Source organism: Globicephala melas, chromosome 1 (assembly GCF_963455315.2).
Source record: "Globicephala melas chromosome 1, mGloMel1.2, whole genome shotgun sequence".
Taxonomy (NCBI): Eukaryota; Metazoa; Chordata; class Mammalia; order Artiodactyla; family Delphinidae; genus Globicephala; species Globicephala melas.
The window spans coordinates 8,825,004-8,849,500 of record NC_083314.1 but is presented as its reverse complement, the minus strand read 5'-3'; the positions used below and the strand labels follow the sequence as shown (position 1 = coordinate 8,849,500).

General features: G+C 44.7%; 1 long non-coding RNA gene across 1 annotated transcript; it reads left to right on the top strand.

The window, feature by feature from the left end:
- Nucleotides 1-5,508: 5,508 nt before the first annotated feature.
- Nucleotides 5,509-11,928, top strand: LOC138842805 (uncharacterized). Its single transcript, XR_011377685.1, has 3 exons — nucleotides 5,509-5,635; nucleotides 7,731-7,803; nucleotides 11,862-11,928. It is a non-coding gene; the product is annotated as an uncharacterized lncRNA (long non-coding RNA).
- The last annotated feature ends 12,569 nt before the right edge of the window (nucleotides 11,929-24,497 follow it).

Genomic DNA, 24,497 nt, shown 5'->3' with positions numbered 1-24,497 from the left:
ATAGCCCTACAAAGAGTAAACAATGACATCAAAGATTTGATCACTACGAAGATTGGTAAGTGTATTACCTTTTTCTGATTAGAATTTCCTGTGTATTGAATTTTTATAAAACTGCGTGTGTGTTTGCTGAGGACCTATTAGGTCAATTTCACATGAATCTTACTTTTTTTTTTTACTGACCATAAAGAAAATACTAATACTGAAAAACCTATCAGAATTTTTAGGTAAACTGCCAAGTATTACAAATTTTCTTCAGTCAGAAATGTTAATCATGAGGCTCCACACAGGTACTGTGGTAGTAATTCAAGGTACTTGATTAATATAATTATATGTAATTACTTTTTCTTATTATAAAAATAATCTATGCTTATAAAACATTCAAACAAGGCATAATGTAAACTGGAAACATAAAGTCCCACTCTGCCAAATTACACTTGCCATTGACAATATTATGCTCATTTTGAATAGTAAATCTTTTTGAGGGGCTTCCCTGGTGGCGCAATGGTTGAGAATCTGCCTGCCAATGCAGGGGACACGGGTTAGAGCCCTGGTCTGGGAAGATCCCACATGCTGCGGAGCGACTAAGCCCGTGCGCCACAGATACTCAGCCTGCGCTCTAGAGCCCACAAGCCACAACTACTGAGCCCACATGCCACAACTACTGAAGCCCACACGCCTAGAGCCCGTGCTCCGCAACAAGAGAAGTCACGACAATGAGAAGCCCGCGCACCGCAACGAAGAGTAGCCCCCGCTCGCCGCAACTAGAGAAAACCTGCGCACAGCAATGAAGACCCAATGCAGCCAAAATTAAATAAATTTTTAAAATTAAAAAAAAACATTTTTGAGAGCACAGAGTCAAATAGTTAAAGCTGGCCTTCTGACTGCTGCCTCTACTGACTCAGCAGGTAACCTTGAACATGTCAAGAACAGGTCATCTGTTTGTCAGAGGAAGCAAGTAATTCAACCTTTATTCATGCAGTCAACAAATATATACGTATAGAGGACCCTGTGAAGAGCATTAGGAATCTCTCCGCAAACTGCCTACCATTGTTGCAATATTATCCTTAGAAATTCATATGAAGCATATAAGCCACTTTCCCCTAAAAAAACAAAACCCACCACCAACAACCCACTTATTTGATAATTACTGTGTACCCAGCACTAGACTAAACACTTCTGTGTATGGTGTTTTATTTAATATTCACATTAACTCCATGAACTAGAGGCTGTTATTATCCCCACATTATAGCTGAGGACACGGGGTGATGTGACTCGCCCAGACCCAGGTCACGGCACGTGGGTGAGAAGCACAGCACCATTTCTGCTGCAGGCCTGTCCTCCCCACCGCAGTGCCGGTGGCCCCGGTGGATACACACTTTCAGGAGGAGACAACGAAGCCTGTCCATTCTGAGCATTTCATGGAAGTGAGTGATTCGAGGGGCACGCGGTGATGTCCAGAGTGAGGGGGTGGAGGGGACACGGCAAATGGTCGGCTGGAGAAACAGGATGACTCTGGGCCTCTTAGGGAAATGAGGCTCTGAGAGGAGGGGAGAAAGCAGATAAGAGATGACTCAAAAATATTTAACCTGGGGCTTCCCTGGTGGCGCAGTGGTTGAGAGTCCGCCTGCTGATGCAGGGGACACGGGTTCGTGCCCCGGTCCGGGAGGATCCCACATGCCGCGGAGCGGCTGGGCCCATGAGCCATGGACGCTGAGCCTGCGCGTCCCGAGCCTGTGCTCCGCAATGGGAGAGGCCACAACAGTGAGAAGCCCGCGTACCTCAAAAAAAAAAAAAATGTAAATCAAATGAAAATTTCAGTTCCTCAGTCACATTAGCCACATTTCTAGTGCTCTCCAGCCATATGTGACTGGTGGTTACCCTACTGGAGAGCCCGGATATAGAGCATTCCCATCACCTTAGAAATTTCTACTGGACAGCATTGGTCTAGATGTAAACCCACAGAGTAAGAGACCATTATGTTCATACAGGTAATAACCTAATGAAAGGAGAGAAATAATAAAAGAAGGCAGTTTAAGACTAAAAAGAGCAACTTAATAATCTATATTTGTTGAAGAACAAGAAATGCTAAACAGACAAGGTCACTAAGTAATATTATTAAATTGCTATCAAGAGAAAGCTAATTTGTAGTTGTGAATATATTATTAGTCGCTATACCTATTAGGCTTACTAGAATTGAAAACTAAATGAAATCAGTAATATGAACAGGAAAACAATTTTTCAAACTGCAAAAATTATGCCAGTGTGTTGAGGAGGCAAGGTAGATCAAGTTGATTGTTAAACAGTGAGAGCCACAGGCTGAGAACCTGGAGACGAAAACTCTCATAAGTGACGGTATGAAAGCACTAGATCGGTTGACACAATCCCAATGATGTGATAAAGAGACAGAGAAATGAAAGAAGAAAATTTGCTACGAGGAAGCTGTGAAAATGAACGAGGTTGCATTTGGTAAGTGGGCATCCAGTACAGCGTGCTGCTGGTGATACACTGTGAATTTTGCAAACATATTTTGAAAAAGAAGCTGCAGGATGTAAAATTTTTCTTATTCATTTTTGCATAATACTATAAGGAAATTTCTGAAATGAAGAAAACACTGCTTCCACCCCCTCTAGAGAAAGACATGTGACCACAAAGGCTCTTATTACTGGGCAGCTCTTTTGTCGGACGTGAGGCTGTGTCCTCTACTTGGATACGTCATCTTGACAGTCATTCCCTGACTGGCTCAGAAACGCATTGACTCACCAGTGCATCACGTTCCTGGAGGCTGTGCTAAGTCCATGTGTACAAAATGAACTTGTTCAAGCATCATTAGCGTCTTACGGTGAGTTACTTCAATTATTACCTAGTTTTGTAAACGTTCGTAGCTCATCAATAAACCTAGTGCCAGAAAAGTCACCAAGTGGCACAAGATCCGTTGCACCTGAGAGCTCATAGGTTGAAAGCCCGTAAATAGAGGAACTTCCCTATCGTTAACCTATGTTGCCCATGAGAATATGGAGATTCAGAGAGTTTCAGTTGCCTGAGGTCAGGCAATAAGCTAGAGGAGAAGCTGGGAGTGGGCTCTGGGTTTAGGTGCCTGCAAAACCTAGTCCCCTTCTGTGAACTATGCCATGCAGCTGCCCACCAACTGTGTCACAGGACTGGGTGGGTGAGGGTAGCACTGTTGTCTGGGGGAAAGAGCAGGAGTTTGGACACCTGTTTTAAACTGGGCTACCCCAGAAGCAGGCCTGGAGGAAAGGATGCTGAGTGTTTGTGGTTTATTTGGAAAGTGATCTCAGGAAGCACCGCCTGTGCAGTGGGGAAGTGGGTCAGGGTGGGAAGGAAGTCCACGCAGGGTGTGCTAATGAGGAGATGAATTCTGTGAGTAAGCAGGAATAAATTCCACCAGGACCAGTGGGAAATGGTGGAAACCGCGCTTGGGAAATGGTGGAAAACGTGCTTCAGAGTTTTTCACCCCAAAGAGGAAGCTGAGTTGTTTAGTCTCCAAACTTTCTCCTTTATTGGCTGAGGGTTACTCCCAGGGCCATTAACTCTCCAACCCCTTCTGGATTGCCCCAGGAGTGCCCCCTCCCCCCAAAGAGAAAGCCCCCAGGCAGAGAGCCTCTGACACAGAAGGGCTGGTACAGATGGGAACACTGAGTGCCATGAGGATCCAGGCAGGGCACAGACAGCTGCTCTACCAGCTCCAACAACGATAAGCTTGAATTACAACTCTGCTGCTACATGCTTTTATGACTTTGGGCAAATAAGGACCCCATCAAAGACGACACACTGTATTTGGTTGTTCTATATCTGTTATGTCTCCATCTAGAAGAGTTCTCCATCTTCCTTTTTTTCCATAAAATTGACCATTGACTGGAAGTAGACCAGTTGTCTTACAGAACGTCCCATTTCATGCTTTTGTCTGACTGTTTCTTCAGGTACTATTTTACCATGGTCCTCTACTCCCCATATTCCCTACAAACCAGGTGTTAGATCTAAAGACATGATTAGATTTAAGCTAAACATTTTGGCAAGAATCCCTCCTGGGAGGTGATCTGTATCTCACAATGCGTCCCATCAGGAGGCTCCCTACATCTGGTTGTTCCATCACTAGTTATGCTATCCTCAGTGGGTAAGATGGTGACAGCTAGATCACTCTGGCACTCAGATTCTTTGTTTGTAATAAGGAATCCGAATAGCCATGTTGCTGGATTCCTATAAGAATTAATGATATAGTCAATTCACACACCCTAACACAATCCATAAATACAGTAGGGGCTCCATTAAGGAGAAGGATAATACAACTGGAATAACTATAGAGGGAGAAGAGAAGAAGGAACTATAATATACAGCTTCAGAAGGACAGAAGTTTAAACTGAGTTTTAAGATCAGACAAGGAAGAATTGCCTCCTGGTGTGAGTTACAAAGGAGAACAAAAATACAAAGTGCGTGGTACAAATAGCAACATGGATTGTGAGAGGAAAGTCAAAGCAGGAAAGCTGTGATGAAGAGAGATTGTGGGAGGATTTCGGTATCATGTTAAGTCCTTTGGCTTTTATTCTGTGGCAATAAAGAGCCATCACAGGTGAGATTTTGTTTTAAGAATCACCTGACTTGTGTTTCAAGAGTATAATGATACACCAGATCTTTTGTTTGCCCTTCAAGACCCTCTCTCACCTTTCTCAACCTAGTTCTCTGCCCCCAGAGGCCACTCTGCCTGGACCACATCAACACACTTTCTTGGTTTCTGGCTTCTGTGTGGTTTGGACCAGTTGGGAGCCTGAGCAGTTATGAGACAGGCTGGGACCTGGGACCCTTTGCCGCAGTGCTGCAATGCTGGCACCTGGACAAACATCTTCTCATGCAACGAAGTACAAAGAAACTATAAGGGACTAAAAATAATGGCATGCATGTGCAGTTGGGGCAAATTCTGGACAAAAGACACAAAAAGACCCAAAAACACCCCAACTGCCACTTCTGAAGAGCTGGGAGCAAAAGCAGGGTACTGTGCATGCCCCCTGCACTCAACACCACCAAAGGGGTGGGCAAAACACCCAAGCCACCCCTCCGGCCCGACCCCTGGACACACCCCCACCTACCCTCACCCCACAAAAGGAACCAGCTGCCCCCCTGCTTCGGGGAGCGAGTGAGCAAGGGAATCTGTTACTTGTTTTAGCTCCCCATTGCTGCAGCAGGAGCCCCAGTAAAGCCTTGCCTGAATTTCTGGTCTGACCTCTAGTCAATGTCTGTTGATTGGGGAAGGCAGAGAACCTTGTTCCGTATCAATCTGAGTTGCCATATGGTTCCTGCTGCATATATGAATACAGTACAGGTATGCCCTGTTTTTTGAAAGTTTGCTTTATGCCACTTCGTTTTTTCAAAAGACCTACATTAGTGTCTGCTTTTGCTAACCGAAAGAAATCCAGAGAGGATTTTCACCTTTACAAAAAAAGGAGATTTTTTTTCAGCATTCAGTATTTGTTTTGCAGGTAGCAACAGCGGCACCATCAAACTCCTTCCCTGGGAACCACGCTGTTTCTCAGCGTCAAGCGGCCACAGCTCTGAACTGTGTCTCTGAGCATCTGTGCTTCAACTCCATTTATTTTGTGCATCCATTAGCAAGATATGTCTTAAGGTAATTGCTTCTTCTTCGCTTTATGCCATTTTGGTTTACGAAAGATTTCACAGGAATGCTCTACTTTCAGATAGCAGGGGAAACCTGTAGTACAAAAATGACTCCAAGAGACAGACCCTCAAATAAGATGAATGTGTGGGAGAGGAAAGAAGCACTAATTACCAAACTCTGCTAAGTCCAGTTACAGATGTGGGGACTGGATCAGCTACAGTTTGTGTCATTTGATTTTTTTTTCCTTTTTTCCTATGCTGCCTTGCATGAAAAACCCCAGTGATCACTCATGTTGTAGTTCCAGACACGGGCATGACTGATTGACAATTCAGCCAAATCACCCCTTGACGATTCAGTAACTGATGGGAATTCATGTGTCCTCTGCAACGGGGACACTAACTTTTTTCACAAACACGAGTGGATGCCAAGAGGCCAAAGGGATGAGGGCACCAGAGGTCTTGTGTACGACTCCAAATCCAGGAGGCTTTTAACTATAAATTTTATGAGTTGTCTCCTTGTCTCCCTCACCTTCTGGGCCGTGGTTGGGTTCTCACAGTCCGAGCAGAGCTGATGAAGGGATGCGAATGAGGTGAGGGTGTTTCTTCCTCTGCTCCCATCCTGGGCATTGTCTCTGGCTGGCTGCCTTGCATGACCAAAGGGGACAGGTCCGGTCATCGGGGGGGTGTTATGGCCTGAATCGTGTTCCCACAAATTCATGTGTTGAAGCTCTAACCCCCAATGCAACTGTATTTGGAATAAGGAAGAAATTAAGGTTAAAGGAGGGTGGGATTTGCATTCTTGTAGAAGAGATACGGGAAGGCTTACTCTGTCTCCACTGCATGAGGACACAGCAAGAAGGCGGCCATCTGCAAACCAGGAGAGAGTTTTTACCAGAGACCTGAGTGCCTGGCACCTTGATCTTAGACTTCCCAGCCTCCAAACTGTGAGAAAAAAACTTCTCTTGTTTGAGCCAGTCATTGGTATTCTGTTATGGCAGCCCAAGCTGACTGAGATGGTGGGTCTCTCCCTAGAACCCTCTCATTTCAGGCTTTTATTACAACTCCTTGACTTGCAATCTCAGACCTATGGATGGTTAACAGCCCCACTATTCCTTTTTGTTTCTGTCATGTGCACACACTTTTATTCACAGCCCCTTTAATTTTTATTGGAGCATAGTTGATGTACAATGTTGTGTTAATATCAGGTGTACAGCAAAGTGAATCAGTTATACATATACATACATCCACTCTTTTTTTAGATTATTTTCCCATATAGGCCATTACAGAGTATTGAGTAGAGTTCTCTGTGATATACAGTAGGTCCTTATTAGTTATCTATTTTATATAGAGTAGTGTGTATATGTCAATCCCAATCTCCCAATTTACCCCCCCCACACCCCAGTAACCATAAGTTTGTTTTCTACATCTGTGACTCTATTTCCGTTTTGTAGATAAGTTCATTTGCACCCTTTTTTAAGAATCCACATATAAGCTATATCATATGGTATTTGTCTCTCTCTGTCTGACTTACTTCACTGAGTATGACAATCTCTAGGTCCATCCATGTTGCTGCAAATGGCATTATTTCATTCTTTTTAATGGCTGAGTAATATTCCATTGTATATATGTACCACATCTTCTTTATCCATTCCTCTATCGATGGACATTTAGGTTGCTTCCATGTCTTGGCTGTTGTAAATAGTGCTGCGATGAACATTGGGGTACATATATCTTTTTGAATTATGGTTTTCTCCAGATATATGCCCAGGAGTGGGATTGTGGGATCATACAGTAGCTCTATTTTTAGTTTTTTAAGAAACATCCATACTGTTCTCCATAGTGGCTTCACAGCCCCTGTATTAATCCCCTCTTCATTTATTCTATTTTAAGCATGTTAGCTTTTTCCTGTTGCGCCTTGACTGATGTCATAGCTCTAGATTTCGCATGAAAGGTGAAATGCAGAATGTGAGAAATTAGATGCTAGGGGACTTTTTCTGGGTCCTTTCTCTTTATTTTTTTTTAAGATTTTTTTTTTTTAGATGTAGACCATTTTTTTAATGTCTTTATTGAATTTGTTACAATATTGCTTCTGTTTTATGTTTCAGTTTTTGGCACCAAGGCATGTCGGGATCTTAGCTCCCCAACCAGGGGTCAAACCTGCACCCCCAGCATTGGAAGGTAAAGTCTTAACCACTCGGCCCCAGTGAAGTCCCTGGGTCCTTTCTCTTTAACAAATATTCACTAAGCACCTGCCTTGTGCCAGGCAGTAAAGAAGAGAGACAAAGAACCTGCCCTCAAGAATATTCCAGTGTGGGAGACAAATAATAAACAAGTAAGCAAATAAATGAGATAATTTCATGCTGTAGCCAGAGCTATGAAGGAAATAATACACAGTGCGCTGAGATGGGAAACAGATGGGTTGAACCTGCTTTAGATAAGTTGGTCAAAAAAGGCCTTGGAGGAGACGACAGAAAAGCTATTGAGAAGGAAGAATCAATTACACTGATTAATGAGTAAATGTGGAAAATAAAGGAGAAAAAGAAATCAAAGATAACACAAAGATTTCTAAATGAATAACTAGCAGAAAATAGCACCACCCACATCTATAACAGATAGAAGATACGTCTACGTTCTCTGGCAGAGGTTGGCAAACTATAAATTCATCCTGCCCCTCTTTTTGTAAATTAAATATTGTTGAAACACAGACACACTCACTCATTTATTCGTTGTCTATGGCTGCACTCAGCCTACAAAGCAGAGTTGTACAGTTTCAACAAAGACTGTGTGGCTTACAAAGCTGAAAATACCTCCTAACTAGCTCTTCACAGAAAAAGTTTACTGATCCCTCCTCTCTGGCATGTTGCCATAGCATCATGATATAGAGAACTAAGGGGTGGTCCATTTCCTCTAGGAAGGTTTTGGTAGCTAGTGTGATCGTCTGCTCAACTAACCTTTCCCATCCTTAAGTGGGTTGGAGGAAAATTCACGCTCAACCGTAATCAGTACTCGGGGCGTAGGGTAATTCGACTTTCTCACTCCTTGAATAAACATGTTCAAGAACAGTTAGCAATGCCTATGTCAGTGATGAAGAAACGAGCAGAAAAGGCAGCTCCACCCCCTGGCCAGGGGCCGAACCCGGAGTGCATTTCTACATGACCCGGTGACTTCTGGTTCTCTGCTTGCTACGTATTTCTTACATTCCCACCCCTATGTTGTCCTGTTGACTCTAGTTGCTAATAACACCTAATGCACCCAACAACATCTATGTCAGGGAAAATGATTGGGATCAGAGAACCCTCTCCACCTCCCACCTGGCAGCCTCTGAGGAAGGCTGTACCACTGTCTGCAAGTTGACTCCCTTGAAGCCTTACCTCCCAGAGAAGGAGCAAGTGTTAGCCTCACCAGGGTCACAGTTGCATGCAAATCTGCTGATACACTGTGTCATCTACAAAGTAGCTGGTTGCAAAGCTGCATTAACATTAGCCCCAAGGCCAGCTGATATTTGAATAGAAAGTACTTTATTTCAAAATAAGATTGTGTCCACAAGATTATGCCTGTCCCTATTTTAAGAGTTGACTCGAATAAATAGCACAGTCTGCTCTGTGATCGTTTGCTTTACCCACTCCCCCTCCAAGTTACTACTTGTTTGTATCTGTTTTTTCTGTGTTGCTATTTTTGGCCATGCTTTTAGCCACAGGGCTGAGTCTGAGAACGGGCAGATAGGGACTCAAGAAAGATAGATGATGGTTTAAATTTATTCTCTCTGGATGAAGAGCAAAACAACCTCCGTTCAAAGGGCACTCAAAGCTTGTTAGCTGACTGCCAATTTTGAGCAACAGTCCCCCTGCCCAAAACATGACAAATTTATAGGATCCTAGTCATCATGTTCACTCTTAGTATAAACTCTCATTTGGATGATCACGAATTCATAAATTTTAGAGCAAAATAGCTGTGAGATTGGTAATCATGTGAGAGCACACTGGATGTGCTTATTAAACGATCTGGGTATAAACTTGAGCTGTAACCCCTACTCTCTGTATCCCCCAACCCCATCTAGCATTCGATTTCCTATTTGGAAAAAGAAAGGATTGCATTGATTCCACGAAGGACTAGGAACATGAATAAAAGGAAACCTCATTCAAAATGGAGTCAGGAAACCCTAAAGAGGGAGGTGCTCAGGCAGGTACTACTCCAGCAGAAAAAAGGAAGACTTTCTCCTCACCCAGTGACGACCCAGCCAATGAGAATTCGCTGCAACTCAGCCAATGAGAAGCCACCACAACCCCGAACTCTCCTCTCTTCTAAACACCACCCCCAGCTTCCTCCTTTCCTCTATAAATGAGGTGTGAGAAAAATTAACAAAAACAAAAGGGTGATTGTGCTGATAAAAACAAAAAATGCTGCTCACCTTTGTTCTCTGAACTTGCCCATGGTTTGCCATAGTTTGCATGTCCCAAACTGCAATTCCTCTACTACCCAAATAGCCTCCATGTTGCTGGCTAAACTGCTTACCTTTCTGTTTTAAAGGTTGACAGTACCTTCCAGCACTAAAAGTCTGTGGCTCTCCATCTGTTCTAGTTTAACCCCTTACTTTATAGATGCAAAAACTGACACACAAAGGTGAACTCTAAGACAGCTAGTTAATGGTGTAGGTGACTTTGGAATCAAAGTCTCTTATGTTTTGTTTTAAAGGACCTGTACGTACGTGTGTGTGTGTGTGTGTGTGTGTGTGTGTGTGTGTGTGTGTGTGTGTGTGTGTGTGTGTGTGTGTGTGTGTGTGTGTGTGTGTGTGTGTGTGTGTGTGTGTGTGTGTGTAGGTGTTCTGCAGAGCTCAGAATCATAAGAATGCAATATCCCTGGCTCTGGGTCTAACTCTGTGTGAATTTCTGCATCTTTCTATTCTTAGAATTTCTGTTCTTAGAACAAAAGGGACCATAGAGATTGTGCAGTGGCCCCCTACTCAATTAATAGGCAAGAACTTACTTACAAGACACCGCAACTGGAACACCAGACCTGGGACACATCTTAGGCCCTCGAAAACCAGAGGACTTGAACAATGGTGTGGTTTGTTTTGACTTTCAAACCGAGTGGTCTTTCTCATATTTCCTTAGTAATGAATGACATGCCAAAAAAAGCTAGTGATTCAATGTCATTTGTTGGTTTTTTTCTAATTAAAAATTATTTCCCAGGAGCCACTAACTGCTCAGTATAAGGACTTTATTGCGGCATGATTTTAATTTTACTGTGGCAGTAAGGATTATACCAATTTCCCCTTTACCTCAGAAGTCTTGGAATGGAAAATTCTGCTTGTGGAAGTACGTATTTGTTGGATAATTTTTAAATAAACTTGTGCTTCTAAATAGCACTGATCTCCATCACATGAGGCATTTCATCAAGAAGATAACCACTTAGTAAACTTGTTCTGAAATGCAAAAGTACTTTTACAAATTTTATTCAATGACAAAGGAAATTCTGTGACCAAACAATAAGAATCCAGCCTATTTATCTGTGATACTGTTTTGGCACTGTGCGTAATTAAAATCAAAATGTCACTGCCCCAGAAATAAATTAAATGTTCAACAGAAGATCAATTAAACACATTATGACACATTCATAAAATGGAATAATAATATTCATTATTAATTAAAATACAGGTTACAAACTGTACACTATGATCCCCATTTCGTAAGTCTGTGTATGTAAAATTCTAAAAGTGAACTACATCAGAAATTTAAGTAAATTTTAAGCCAAATGTTTTGTTGAAAAATTGTTTTAACATGAGACTGTTATTCTTTTTTCTTTATCTGGACAAATTCATTCCTGTCATACTCCTTCCCCATTTCACTTCCACCCACTCTACAAAAGCCACCATTTCCCATCAGAACTGATAAGAATTTAAAACTGTATCATTCCATTTCTTTTTACACTTAAAAGCTTCATGGTTCAATTACAGTAAGAAAATCTGGGAGACTAAAATCTAGAGCCAGGCCTAGGAGTTAAGTCTCTTCTCTCCAGTTTGTTTTTCCACTTAATGAGGAAGCATGCTGTTCTGGTGCTATAAAAGTGATTCAGTCTGAATCTATTCTCCAAATGCCAGTAAATCATAGATATTGCAACTTCAAAGCCAAAGTTAATTCCTTGTGTAACTGGAAAAGAGGAAACCTACACACACCTTTCTCAATTCCTGCACCCAGGGCTGTTTTGTACTGACCGCAATTACCTTGCTTGGTTTACAGAGAATGACACCCGGGACCTCCTGCCCTACCTAGGACAGCCATCATCTGATGGAAAGGAAGAAAAACACAGTGTCAAAGCTTTGGCCACTTCTCTGTGCTGCTACCAAGAAAAAGCTTTGTGATGGGCCCTGATTTCTTGTGCAGGTGGGTTTGGGGCCCTATCTGGGTCCAGGGAGGCAGGTAGGGTGAAGAGTGACACTGAACTACTTAACAATAATAAGTCCCTGTCCTGATATTGTGGTAAACACTGTGGGGCACTTGCCTAGTTCTGCCCAGATGGACTTTCCTGGGCGTCTACACCCATTACCCAGCTGCTAGGAATGTTGGCTGCTAACAGTTCATGCTACTCAGCTTCTCCAAGCTCCCTCCTGGCAAGAGCCAACCTAGGAGTTAAGTCTCTTCTCTCCTCCCACCAGAGCCCGCAGCCCCCGTCTGATCCAGGCTACAGAAACATAGCCCCTGATCTCAAGGAAGGACCACTTTTCAGAGCCCAGTCCCACCAGCCCCACGGCACACCCCCACTCCCCCCCTCCACCATGGGGCCGGCGCCAGACTTTACCTTCGATCACATTCTTCCCGGTTCCATCCCTCCTCGACCCTCCTTCCCTCGGTCTCTGACAGCTTTCTCCCGAAGGGCTGACCCTCCACAGATCACGGGAACCCCATCCCTGCCTCAAGCTCTGCCTCTAGGGAGCCTGTCCTAAGACAGATAATCTGGCTTGAGGAAAAATGATTTTATTTCCTGAACAAGTTCCTGGCCTCCTGTAGTAGATGATCAGCAGGGACCCAGGGCTCTCATGGTGGGGCTTCCATAGGACTCTCCAGGCTGGCTGGCACTGTATCCGGATCTCACTGTATCTGAGAACCGGTGTTTATCTTTGCATCTGTGCATCTGAATGTCTCCATGCCTGTGGAGGGCTGTGGCTGGCCCCCTAGCTACCTGCTGCTGGTGAAGACAGATCGTCCTTCTGTCTTGCTCACTTGGAGGCCCTGGCGTTGAATGCCAAAGGCCGGGCTGCAGGGTTTGGCAGAAACCCCATCAGGGTAGCAGCCTAAAATGAGCAACACCCGGGCTTCCCTGGTGGCACAGTGGTTAAGAATCCGCCTGCCAATGCAGGGCACACGGGTTCGAGCCCTGGTCCGGGAAGATCCCACGTGCTGCAGAGCGGCTGAGCCCGTGCGCCACAACGACTGAGCCTGTGCTCTAGAGCCCGTGAGCCACAACTACTGAGCCCACGCACCACAACTACTGAAGCACCAGCACCTAGAGCCCATGCTCTGCAACAAGAGAAGCCACTGCAATGAGAAGCCCGCACACCGCAACGAAGAGTAGCCCCCGCTCGCCACAATTAGAGAAAGCCCGCGGGCAGCAACGAAGACCCAACGCAGCCAAAAATAATAAATAAATTTATATAAGTTAATTAATTAATTAAAATAAAATGAGCAATACCCATCACTGCATCCCCGATGGTCACCTACAGCATGAATGGCTCCCAGGGCAAGACTACCCCTGGGAAGGGGCTGGGAGTTCTTCAGGGAAAGATGGACAAAGGTTCTGTGTATGGTGGAATATTCCTCAAATACCACAGACAATCCGAACTCCACGCTTTTGCTTATCTACTCCCTCCTTCCTTCGCTTCTCTAAATCCTACACACCCTTCAAGGCCCTACTGTGTCCTAAGTCCTCCTTGCTCTACATCCTCCCAGACCCTCCTGGCCACTGGAATCCCTCCTCTCGCACTTAACCAATTCTTGTTGCCTAGACCATTCTTTCAGCATCTCACATATATCATCATGTGCTGTCCCTGATAGCTTTGTGTGGATGTCTCTTCTTCTCCAACTTATTTGAAAAGCCCTCGAGGCTACGGACAATGCCTTATATGGACACTCCCTAAACGGTAGGCACATGACAGATACTACCAAGTAAATATCGATTAATGATGTTGACACATATACTCATTGCCGAGCTTGCGAAATGATGTGTGTTCATGTGGATGACAGGACTTTGTGAGTTCTGGTAATTAAGATCTTTTCCTGCCCTAAGGGATTACCAAATGACCGCAGGGATTGGAGCGAAGTCAGCGTTCTGTTGGAAGCAGAGATAATAAATTTGAGTCCAAAGTGGGCTCAGTTCCTACAAGGAGCCCCCTGCTCACTCTGCCCCCTTGGGCAAGAGAGGATGATCTGGGCTGTCTGGAGATTAGGGGAGAAACGCCGTGTTTGTAAGGAGAGGCCACTCTCTTCCATTTAACATCCCTTTTGTGGACTGATTTGTGTCTCAGAAACGAAGGTCTAAGTTCAAGAAGAGAGATGTGTCTTGAAGTTTTTGTGTAACTGAGAGATGGTGACAGTGGTACTTTGTTCCCCAGTTGGATGTCCTCTGAGTCACCAGAATGGCCAACTGGTCCCAGTGCCAACAGAGCTCAGGGGAAAACGAGCAGAGAAGGGCCAAGAACTACCCAGATACACGGCATGGTACCTACCTGAGCCCCGAGGCTCCAGAGTCAGGACCACAGAGGATAGGTTGGGGTCAGGGTGGGTCCGCAGGGTCCCACCCTCCTCACACGAACCCTGAGTGCAGCTATCAACTAGAAGTCAGCAGCCGTGGTAGCCAGGTCCCAGGAGACACCACCGTGACTTAGAAAAGCTCCTTGGGTTTGAGTCCCTTAGCAGCAGATCGGGAGAGCCTCTGGAGACAAGTTGCTACAGCAATTATGATGAACGACAGAAAACAAGCAGCATCCTCCCATCCCTGCCATGGGGCTGTCACGTCCCCAAGTCCCCAGAGCCATCCTGCACCTTCACCACCCTGAAGGAACAAGCAGGGGGTGGGGGTGGGGCGGAGAGCAGGGGAGAGGCAGTAGGAGCATGCTCAGTTGAATATGAGATTAGAGTTTGTAAAAGGATAAGATGATTAAAACGTAATAAACTTACTGTACAGCACAGGGAACTCTACTCAATATTCTGTAATGACCTATATGAGAAAAGAACCTGAAAAAGAATGGATGTGTGTATATGTACAACGGATTCACTCTGCTGTACACCTGAAACGAACACAACACTATAAATCAACTGGAATCCAATAAAAAAATAAATACATAAATAACCCAAACTGACTACATAATTTTCAGGGTCCAATGCAAAACGAACATGTGAGGCTCCTTGCTTTAAAAGCAAGAAACATCACCCTTAAAACTACTAAAAGTCAAAGCTTTTGCCTTTCATCCATGGCCTCTCAACCTGTCATGGAGTTTTTTTATTCCTCTTTAATGTCACTCTTCCTCAAGCACAGGGACCGTCACAGGCCAAGTGAGGACCCTCATGAGCTCCAGGAGCCCAAACGGGCTACAAGGTTGCACTCGGGCCTAACAGTCCCCAGGCTCCCCTTCGCAGGGGACATGTGTCCGGAGCGGTGCTGCACCCTCAGTGCTGGTATCTGGGTTGGGAGTGGGTCAGAGGCTCACCCAGCCTGTGCTGCCCACCACGGGGCCTGGCACCTGTGCCCCACATGGAGGCCCTGGGCTGTGCGACTCCTCCCGGGCCCCCTGGGGACAGGCAGCAGCCATCGCTGGCTAGTGGCAGGAAGGGGAGTATTTCTGTAGGGCTCTGAGGCTGGAGGGGGTGAGGGTGGTGGCAGAAGGTCTTCCACATGGGGCTGAGGCTCCAAAGCCCCCGGGTACCTTGTCCCATCAGACTTACAAGTACGTATCCAGAGACGACATTACTAAGCATGTCAAGATGGCAAGTGCAGAGCATTCAACTGCAAGCCCAGGGCCCTTCTGAGATCAGGGTCCCCGGTGGCCGCACCAGCCCTGCCCACAGCCCAGGAAGCTGGCCTGGAGAGCAACTGAAATAAGACTGTTAACACCAACACTGACGGAAAAGGCACGGACTCGGCCTGAGACGTTGGTAAAGGAACCTGTCACCAGCAGGGAAGGCTGGTTGAAGAGGGCACCGTTGGTAGTAGTTTGCAGGGGAAAGAATCCTATTTAGACCTCAAGGAAGTGAGACTCCTCAGTCAAATCAGTAACATGTGTATTTCCCCACAGCAGGTTTCAACGCGTAGTAACTTTATTCTCCCCTTTCTTCCTCTCCTTTTCCATTTGCTGCCAAGCTCTGCTATGTTTTCTTTTAAACACTCTGTGGTTCTTCATGCCTCCCCACCCCAAACACGTGCCCCAAGTGCGCACGCTGCACGAGACCAGCCTTGAAGAGGCCACCAGGTACCCAAATCATCCCCGTGCAAGCCCGCACTCCACTGCCCAGATCTGTGCTCCAGCAGTTACGGCAGCTCCTGCCTCGCCCCTTGCTAGATTCTTCACCTCAGGCCGCTTACTTAGCCCTTCCATGTCTCACGTTCCTCATCTGACAAGGTTGTTTGAGGATTCAGTAAGGTGATGCATATAAACCTCTTCACATATCTAAGCAGGCAGACTCCTCTCTGCAAGGATAGAATTTAGTATCATTCGGGGACTTTCCTGAAGCGCAGAACGCCCGCATCTAACAGATGGTTTCCCCAGCAGGGCTGCCTACAAAGATTCAGTCTCATCCCTCTTATATGGGAACATAATGTTTACCCATTAAGGAGACTTTGGGCTGGGGCCCAGAGGTGCTGTAACTGGCCAGAGGAGGACCTTAAAAGGGCAAGAATGGAGAAGCCCAGGACATAGATAAAATCAGAATTGTAACCAATGAAGCACTTTAATGATGTCCCAGAGACACAGGAGATAAGGCACTATGATTCTGTAGATAGATGTAGGATGCACGTTGCAATATTAAAAAGTCTGAGTGCCGTACAGAGTTGTGCTTAGAAGAGGGGTTTTCTCTTTTTGCTTCCTAGAGTATTCAACAGAAGTTTTTCCTTTACGGACATTCTTCATCTATCCAAGCATTTACACTACAGACACTCGATAAATGTGCGTTTTAACACGTGTATTTGGAGTTACAGAGGGGTATGACAGAAAAACAAAAGTCAGTAAATCAATGCTTTTTTAGGAGTTTGAAGGAGCCTTGTAAATTCGTTCAAGGTTGTGACTCGATGGTTGTGGCTATTAAGGGTGAGTGAGGATAAGTAACTTGCCCAAACTGGGCGACAACAGGAGCAACTAGAACCAAGTCTGCTGCCTCGAAGACAGCACATGTCCAGTACCCACAAGGTGTCAGTCCCTGCAGATAATTATTTGACATATAATGGTTAAATTTACACATACAGCAGCTAAAGGTGACCTTCTCCTGGGTGCCTGGCCTGAAACCCTTACCTACAGAAATGAGGAGTATAATACAGGGTTGCTTTATGCTACTAACTTGGGGGAATTTTGTTACACAGAATTAGATAAGCAAAACAGACATTTAAATGACACTGGTAATAAATAACCATTTTAATAATCAAATGTGGGTTTTCTGTTCTTACCATTGCATCTGACCATCTTTACGGGTAATACACAAAATTGAATTTTTTTGTTAAAACTGATACTAACTATTCCTTTTACTAGAAGGCATTGCAGAATACAAGGCCTAAAGAATTAGCTTCTGTTTTAATTTTATCATTAACTATCTTTTTTTTTTTTTTTTTTTTGGTATGCGGGCCTCTCACTGCTGTGGCCTCTCCCGTTGCGGAGCACAGGCTCCGGACGCGCAGGCCCAGCGGCCATGGCTCACGGGCCCAGCCGCTCCGCGGCACGTGGGATCCTCCCAGACTGGGGCACGAACCTGCATCCCCTGCATCGGCAGGCAGACTCCCAACCACTGTGCCACCAGAGAAGCCCCATTAACTAACTTTTTAATAATCACTGCCTTGCTCTGAACTAGCCTTTGTGCTAAGCAGTTTACATATACCAACTCAGGACACATGTCTTAGACACACCTCACTGATATGTACGAAGGCCATAAATCTCATTTAAAGGTTGACAGCACCTCTGGAAGGTTAGCATTACCATTACCCTGACTCCACAAATGAGGGCACTGAGGTAAAGAGGTGTTGATTTCCCTAAGGTCACACATCAGCACCAGGAATTGAATCCAATTACGAATGACTCTTCATCAGATACAGGCTCCCTCTAATTTTGACCTCAGGCCACCCAATGAAGTTCTCTAAAGCTCAGTTTGGTCATTTGTAAAGTGAAGGGATTGTAAATACTCTGCCTGCCTCATAAGGACCATGTAAGAAAATAGGTGAAGTTGTTCATTATAAACAAATCTATAAATAGTTAGCACTTAAATTCAACTAATTTTAGAATTCTACTTTTCAAAAGGGTTCCCAATTACTAGATATTTAATCTGCTATTGTTTCCGACCTATTTGTTACAAAGTCCACAAAAACAAATTAATTTCAAAGATCTATGTGCTTTGTTTAAATGAATTTGGAGGAAAGTGCTATTTCTTGAAGCATGATTAAAAAGCATCTTTAGTTTCTGATGAAACCTTTAATTTTTCAAGCCCTCTGGGAACAAGAAATAATCCAGAGCAGTAGTTTTCAACATCTTATCTTTGGGGACCTAGGGGTTCTTCCTGCAGAGCTGTTCTCTTTCAATCTATTTTTTCTATCTAGTATAGGAGGAAATAGTATCATATGTGCTTTGGTTTCTGGGGAGAGAGGTGCTAGTTTTTATTAGATTCGTAGAAGAATTCAAGACTCAGAAAAAGTCAAGAGCCACTCTCCTAGAACATAAATAGAAAAGAAAGAAACATGAAATGTCATCTTCTCCAATTATCCAACTGAAAATTAAACCTGCCCGGCCTGTGCTGGAACCTTCAGAGACAGTGTGTGCCCCTCCCCCAGGCCTCCAATTTTGTCTCTGGGGGATTCAAATATTTGGAAAGAAATCATTTTCTTCCCAACTTCGAGCCACCCTTGGTCTGAATTCCAGTACCTACAACACTTGGTCCGAATTTCACCACTTGGCATTTACAAGGCTAAACTCTTCTCACCCTTAAAATATCTGAAGGCAGGTATCATGCTCTCCTCTCTTCTTTCCCAATTCCTCCAACTTTCTCAAAAGAGAGCCTTGTAAGAGTACAGCATACCCTGTGTATTACCAAGTCTACGCGACTATAGGGGCCTGTCATCGTCCTCATTCTCGGCCCCAGGTCTGTACTAACACCGCCTAAAGCTGAACGTGCTTTAACAACTCTGTGGCTTTGAACCTGGCATTCTGGCATTCCACGTATTAAAACCTGACATTTCCCCAAACTCCTCCCTACCTAGCTACCTCGATAAATGAATGAATGAAGGAACACAAATTAAAAGAGCTCGAGGATCTAGGGTCAGCAAAGAGGGTTCTAGATAAATAAGGAAATGGCTATTTTAATCTCACAGCCCTCAAGTCAAAAAATGGAACAGACACATGGGTATCGTGGAGGGTCTGGTTGTGGTAGTGTGGATTCAGGTTGCAAAAAGGGGAAGTGGGGATTCTCAAAGGACCATGTAAGAAGAAACTTTCCATGACTCATCTAGACATCTCGTAATTGTGAAAAAGGAGTCTTGACCAGTACCCACGTCCCCACCCCCTCACACACACATGCACTCAACTTAACACCTCCACATAACAGAACACAATACTGAGGAGCTTAAATGTATCCCTCTTTGTGAGTCAAAACAGAATGTTTTAAATATAAGGAACAAATAAGGAACAAGAGATCGACACAGTTTACGGATGACAAATAGTAACGATATTGTGCTTTTATAAAGCTCTGAAATAAAACTTTAGGCGATATGTATTCCGTCTCCTTGAAAATTTTTAAATTAAATTTTAAATTAATTTTAATTAAAAGTGGGACTTCCCTGGCAGTCCAATGGTTAAGACTTCACCTTTCAATGCAGGGGGTGAGGGTTCGATCCCTGGTTGGGGAGCTAAGATCCCACATGCCTCAGGCCAAAAAAACGAAACATAAAACAGAAGCCATATTGTGACAAACTCAATAAAGACTTAAAAAATAATAATAATTTTTTTTTAATTTTTTAAAAAATTAATATACCCTCAAGGTTCCTTTCAATTGTATATTAATCAAGCTGTTCTATCTTCTTTTCCCTTCTAAGGTGGATCCTTTTTTCCTCCTCTTCCCATTTCTCTGGTATTACAACGATTTGAGGAACACATCAAGTTCATGACCACCTCTTGCTTCATGCAATTCTGCCTTTTCTGTGTCTTTTTCCCACAGGCCAAAACGGAATTCATGAACTATTTCCCTTTGACATAGTTTTACTGAAAAATTTAATGGTCTAGTTGGCCCTGTTGCCAGAAGTGCGTTCCACACCAGAAATCTTAGTGCCATTGTTCAGAGACCGGAGAGCCATAGCCACCTAGTGACTCCAGCAAAGAGGCTGAGGGCCTCAGACACTTGGCATCTGCAAGTTGGCCACCACTTCTGCCATAACCCAACTGACCGATTCCTATGATTCAGTTTGTGTGCTTTTAATTTCATTTATTTTGAATAGGTACTATCTTCACACAACAAAAAAGACAAAAGATACAAAAGGACCTAAATCTCGTCCCCAGCCACTGAGATTCCCTGTCTTAGAAGCAACCAATGTTCTTGCGTTTCCTCACAGGTACATTTTCTGCCTGTACAAGCACATACATCATTTTTACACAAATACTAGCACTGTGTACACACTCCCTTGCACCTTGCGTCCCTACATTTAACTACTGGATATCATACTACATCATGAAACAGGAAAAGCAATGGAGGGTGGTATCCCAGAAACCAGGTAAAGAGTTTCAAGAAGGAGCGTGTGCTCAGCAGTGTGAAATGCTTCAGTGAGATAAGGAGTGAGAACTGACCACTGGGTTTGGCAAAAAGGAGGCCATTTATGGCTTTGGCAAGAGCTGTGACTACGGAATGGTGGAGGCAATACCTGATTGAAGTAGATTCCAGAGAGAACGGAGAAAAGCAGGTGTAGACAGCTCTGTGAGACAGATCCACCACAGACAAGTCTTAAGGAGTGTTGCTGAGAAGGGGAAGAGAATCAAGGCTGTAGCTGGGGTCATGAAAGGGATGTTTTTAAGATGGAAGAAATGAGGAATGACCCTTACAGTAGGAAGAGTGAACGATGGAGAGTAAGAAGGAGACAATTACAGGAACTCTGTCCCTAAGCAGGCGAGGGGAGGGGGTCTAGGGCACGTCAGGGAGGGTTGGCTTGTGATCGCGTGTATACGGCTCACCCAATACAATGGACAGGAAAGCAGGGGTGTGGGCGCAGACGCGGGGGAGGTAGGAGATGGGTGATGGGACTGTGGGAACGTCATCTGGCACTAGCTTCCAAATGTTCACTTTCAAAAGCAGTCAGGAGGGTAGGAGCGTCTTAGAGGAGAGTCTTCATCCAGAGAAGGAAGAAAACAAACAGATGGGCGAGCTGGAAACCCCAAAGGGCCCAAGTGAACTGAGTGTTAAGTTTGTGGCTGAGAACGTAAAGTGGTAGACTGGGAGTTTGGGATTAGCAGATGCAAACTATTGTATATAGGATGGATAAACAACAAGCTCCTACTGTATAGCACAGGGAAGTATATTCAATATCCTGTGATAAACCATAATGGAAAAGAATATGAAAAGGAATGTATACATATGTATAACTGAATCACTTTGCTGTACAGCAGAAATTAACACAACAACACAACGCTGTACATCAATTATACTTCCAAAAAAAAAAAGAATGTAAAGTGAGGTCAGTCAGGATGTTTGTGTGTTTTTCTCACCCACGTCAATATATACATTCAGGTGAAGTGTTAGTTGTAACCGGGCTTGGTGTTTTGGAGGATGTGTACAACAGACAGCGTGATGGACAGAATAAGACAGCCGCTGAGATTCCCGGTCCCTGGCGTGGGCAGGGCCAGTGGGTGTGACGATGTGATGGTTACGTTATGTTATGCAGCAAAGACGGAGAGATTTTGCAGGTCCCTAATCAGATACTTAGAGTTCGTCAAAGGAAATTATCCCAGGTGAGCCAAGCTCCTCCAGCAAGCCTCCCGAGACGGGTTAGGCCTTTGGTGAACTCAGAAGGGCTCTCCCGCTGGCTTTTGGGAAGCGAAGCACCATAAGTCCTGCAGCCGCCAGAGGTGAACTCTGTGTGGGTTTGGAAGAGGATTCAGAAGGCAGCCCCCGGCCAATTCTTGGCTGGTTGCAGGGTTGTGAGACCCCAAGAAAGGACTTGGCAGAGGGGTAATTGGACTCCCGACCCTTGGAAACTGTGTGATACCAAATAGGTGCTGTTCTGAGCCCCTAAGTCTGTGAGAATTTGTTATGGCAGCATAGAAAACTATATATTTATTATGTATAACTGATTCACTTTGCTATACACCTAAAACTAACACAACATTGTAAGTCAACTATACTCCAATAAAAATTTTTAAAAAAGGAAAAGAAAACTAATACAGAGGCGGAAAGAGGTCACGGCGCAAGAGGTGTAGACAGAGACTGGTTATACAGTAAGTCCCCTACGTACGAGCGAGTTCCATTCAGAGAGCATATTCGTAAGTCCAAATTGTTCATAAGTCGGGCAAAGTTAGCCTAGGTACCCAGCTAACACAATCGGCTATGTAGTACTGTACTGTAATAGGTTTATAATACTTTTCACACAAATAATACATAAAAACAAACAAAAAATAAAGAAAACATTTTTAATCTTACAGTACAGTACATTGAAAAGTACAGAAGTACCGTACAACAGCTGGCATACAGGGGCTGGCATCGAGTGAACAGGCAGGAAGAGTTACTGACTGGAGGAGGGAGAGGAGGTGGGAGATGGTAGAGCTGAAGGATCCTCAGCAATAGGAGATGGAGGGCGGGCTTCCCTGGTGGCGCCGTGGTTAGGAATTCACCTGCCAAGGCAGGGGACACGGGTTTGAGCCCTGGTTCAGGAAGATCCCACATGCTGCAGAGCAGCTAGGCCCGTGCGCCACAACTACTGAGCCTGCGCTCTAGAGCCCGCACACCTAGAGCTGGTGCTCCAAAACGAGAGAGGACACCGCAATGAGAGGCCCGCGCACCGCAATGAAGAGTAGCCCCCGCTCACAGCAACTAAAAAGAAAGCCCACGCACAGCAATGAAGACCCAACACAGCCAAAAATAAATTAATTTTAAAAAAACAGAATTGTATTTCCAATAAAATTTAAAAAAAAAAAGAGAGACAGAGGACAAGCTGCAATTTCACTCTCCCCAGATGTTGATGGCACAGGCTCTGGTTCCTTGCTCGATTCAATTCTCTCTTCCCTCTTTCTTCCGGACATCCTGGGCTTGCAATAAAGATACTGGACTGCTGTACTCTCTACTGTAAAGTACACAAAAGTACAACCACTTGTAGAGGATGCACGCAGGTGACAAGGTACGCCAGACCCGTGAACTAACTCACGTGACTGGACACGCGAACGCACATTCGCATCTTCGAAAGTTCTCAGCTTGAAGGTTCGTATGTAGGGGACTTACTGTAATGAAGGATGAGGGGAACTGAGCTGAGGAGCTGAAGGATGAGGGGAAGGTGAGGTGGGTAAGCCGCAGTGAGAGAGTGGTGTACCCACGCATTTACCTCTGAATATCACTTGGGGTCTAAGGTGTGCTGAGTACCACTCCAGGAGGGGGCTCCAGGGAAGCAGTGGGCTCTACGTGCAAGACGAAGAGCTAGTTAAACGGGCGATGGTGGCAGCTCTTAGTGTCTTGACTGGCGGGCCCCATGTGGCTGTGGAGGTGTGTTGCAACCCAGCATGGTTTGGAGCCGCAGAAGACAGGGTTCAGGTGCTGGAACCGGCCAGGATGTTAGCAGGTTTGCTGGGCCACCTGAAGGGCCCTCCACTCAGGTCCCAGAGCCACAAGAGAGCACAACTACTTGAGTTGATGCCCCTACCTGAGCACGGGTTTGGATAAGCTCCAGGAGAAAGAAGCATCCCTTCAAAGGCCCCGAGGAAGGAGAGCGGAGAGCTGGGATGCAGAGACCCAGGGAAAGAGAAGCATCAGACACAGCTAGAAAGAGAATCTATAGATTTGGAGAGGGCACAGCAGGCTTCCCTACATCGTGGGCTATGACAGGGTGAGAAGAGTGCCTGAAACCCTTAATTAAGAGATGAGGCGTCTCATTGTAGTTTTGATTTGCATTTCTCTAATGATTAATGATGTTGAGCATTCTTTCATATGTTTGTTGGCAGTCTGTATATCTTCTTTGGAGAAATGTCTATTTAGGTCTTCTGCCCATTTTTGGATTGGGTTGTTTGTTTTTTTGTTATTGAGCTGCATGAGCTGCTTGTAAATTTTGGAGATTAATCCTTTGTTTGGAGAGGGTGTGGAGAAAAGGGAACCCTCTTGCACTGCTGGTGGGAATGTGAATTGGTACAGACACTATGGAGAACAGTATGGAGGTTCCTTAAAAAACTACAAATAGAACTACCATATGACCCAGCAACCCCACTACTGGGTATATACCCTGAGAAAACCGTAATTCAAAAAGAGTCACGTACCAAAATGTTCATTGCAGCTCTATTTACAATAGCCAGGAGATGGAAGCAACCTAAGTGTCCATCATCAGATAAATGGATAAAGAAGATGTGGCACATATATACAATGGAATATTACTCAGCCATAAAAAGAAACGAAGCTGAGTTATTTGTAGTGAGGTGGATGGACCTAGAGTCTGTCATACAGAGTGAAGTAAGT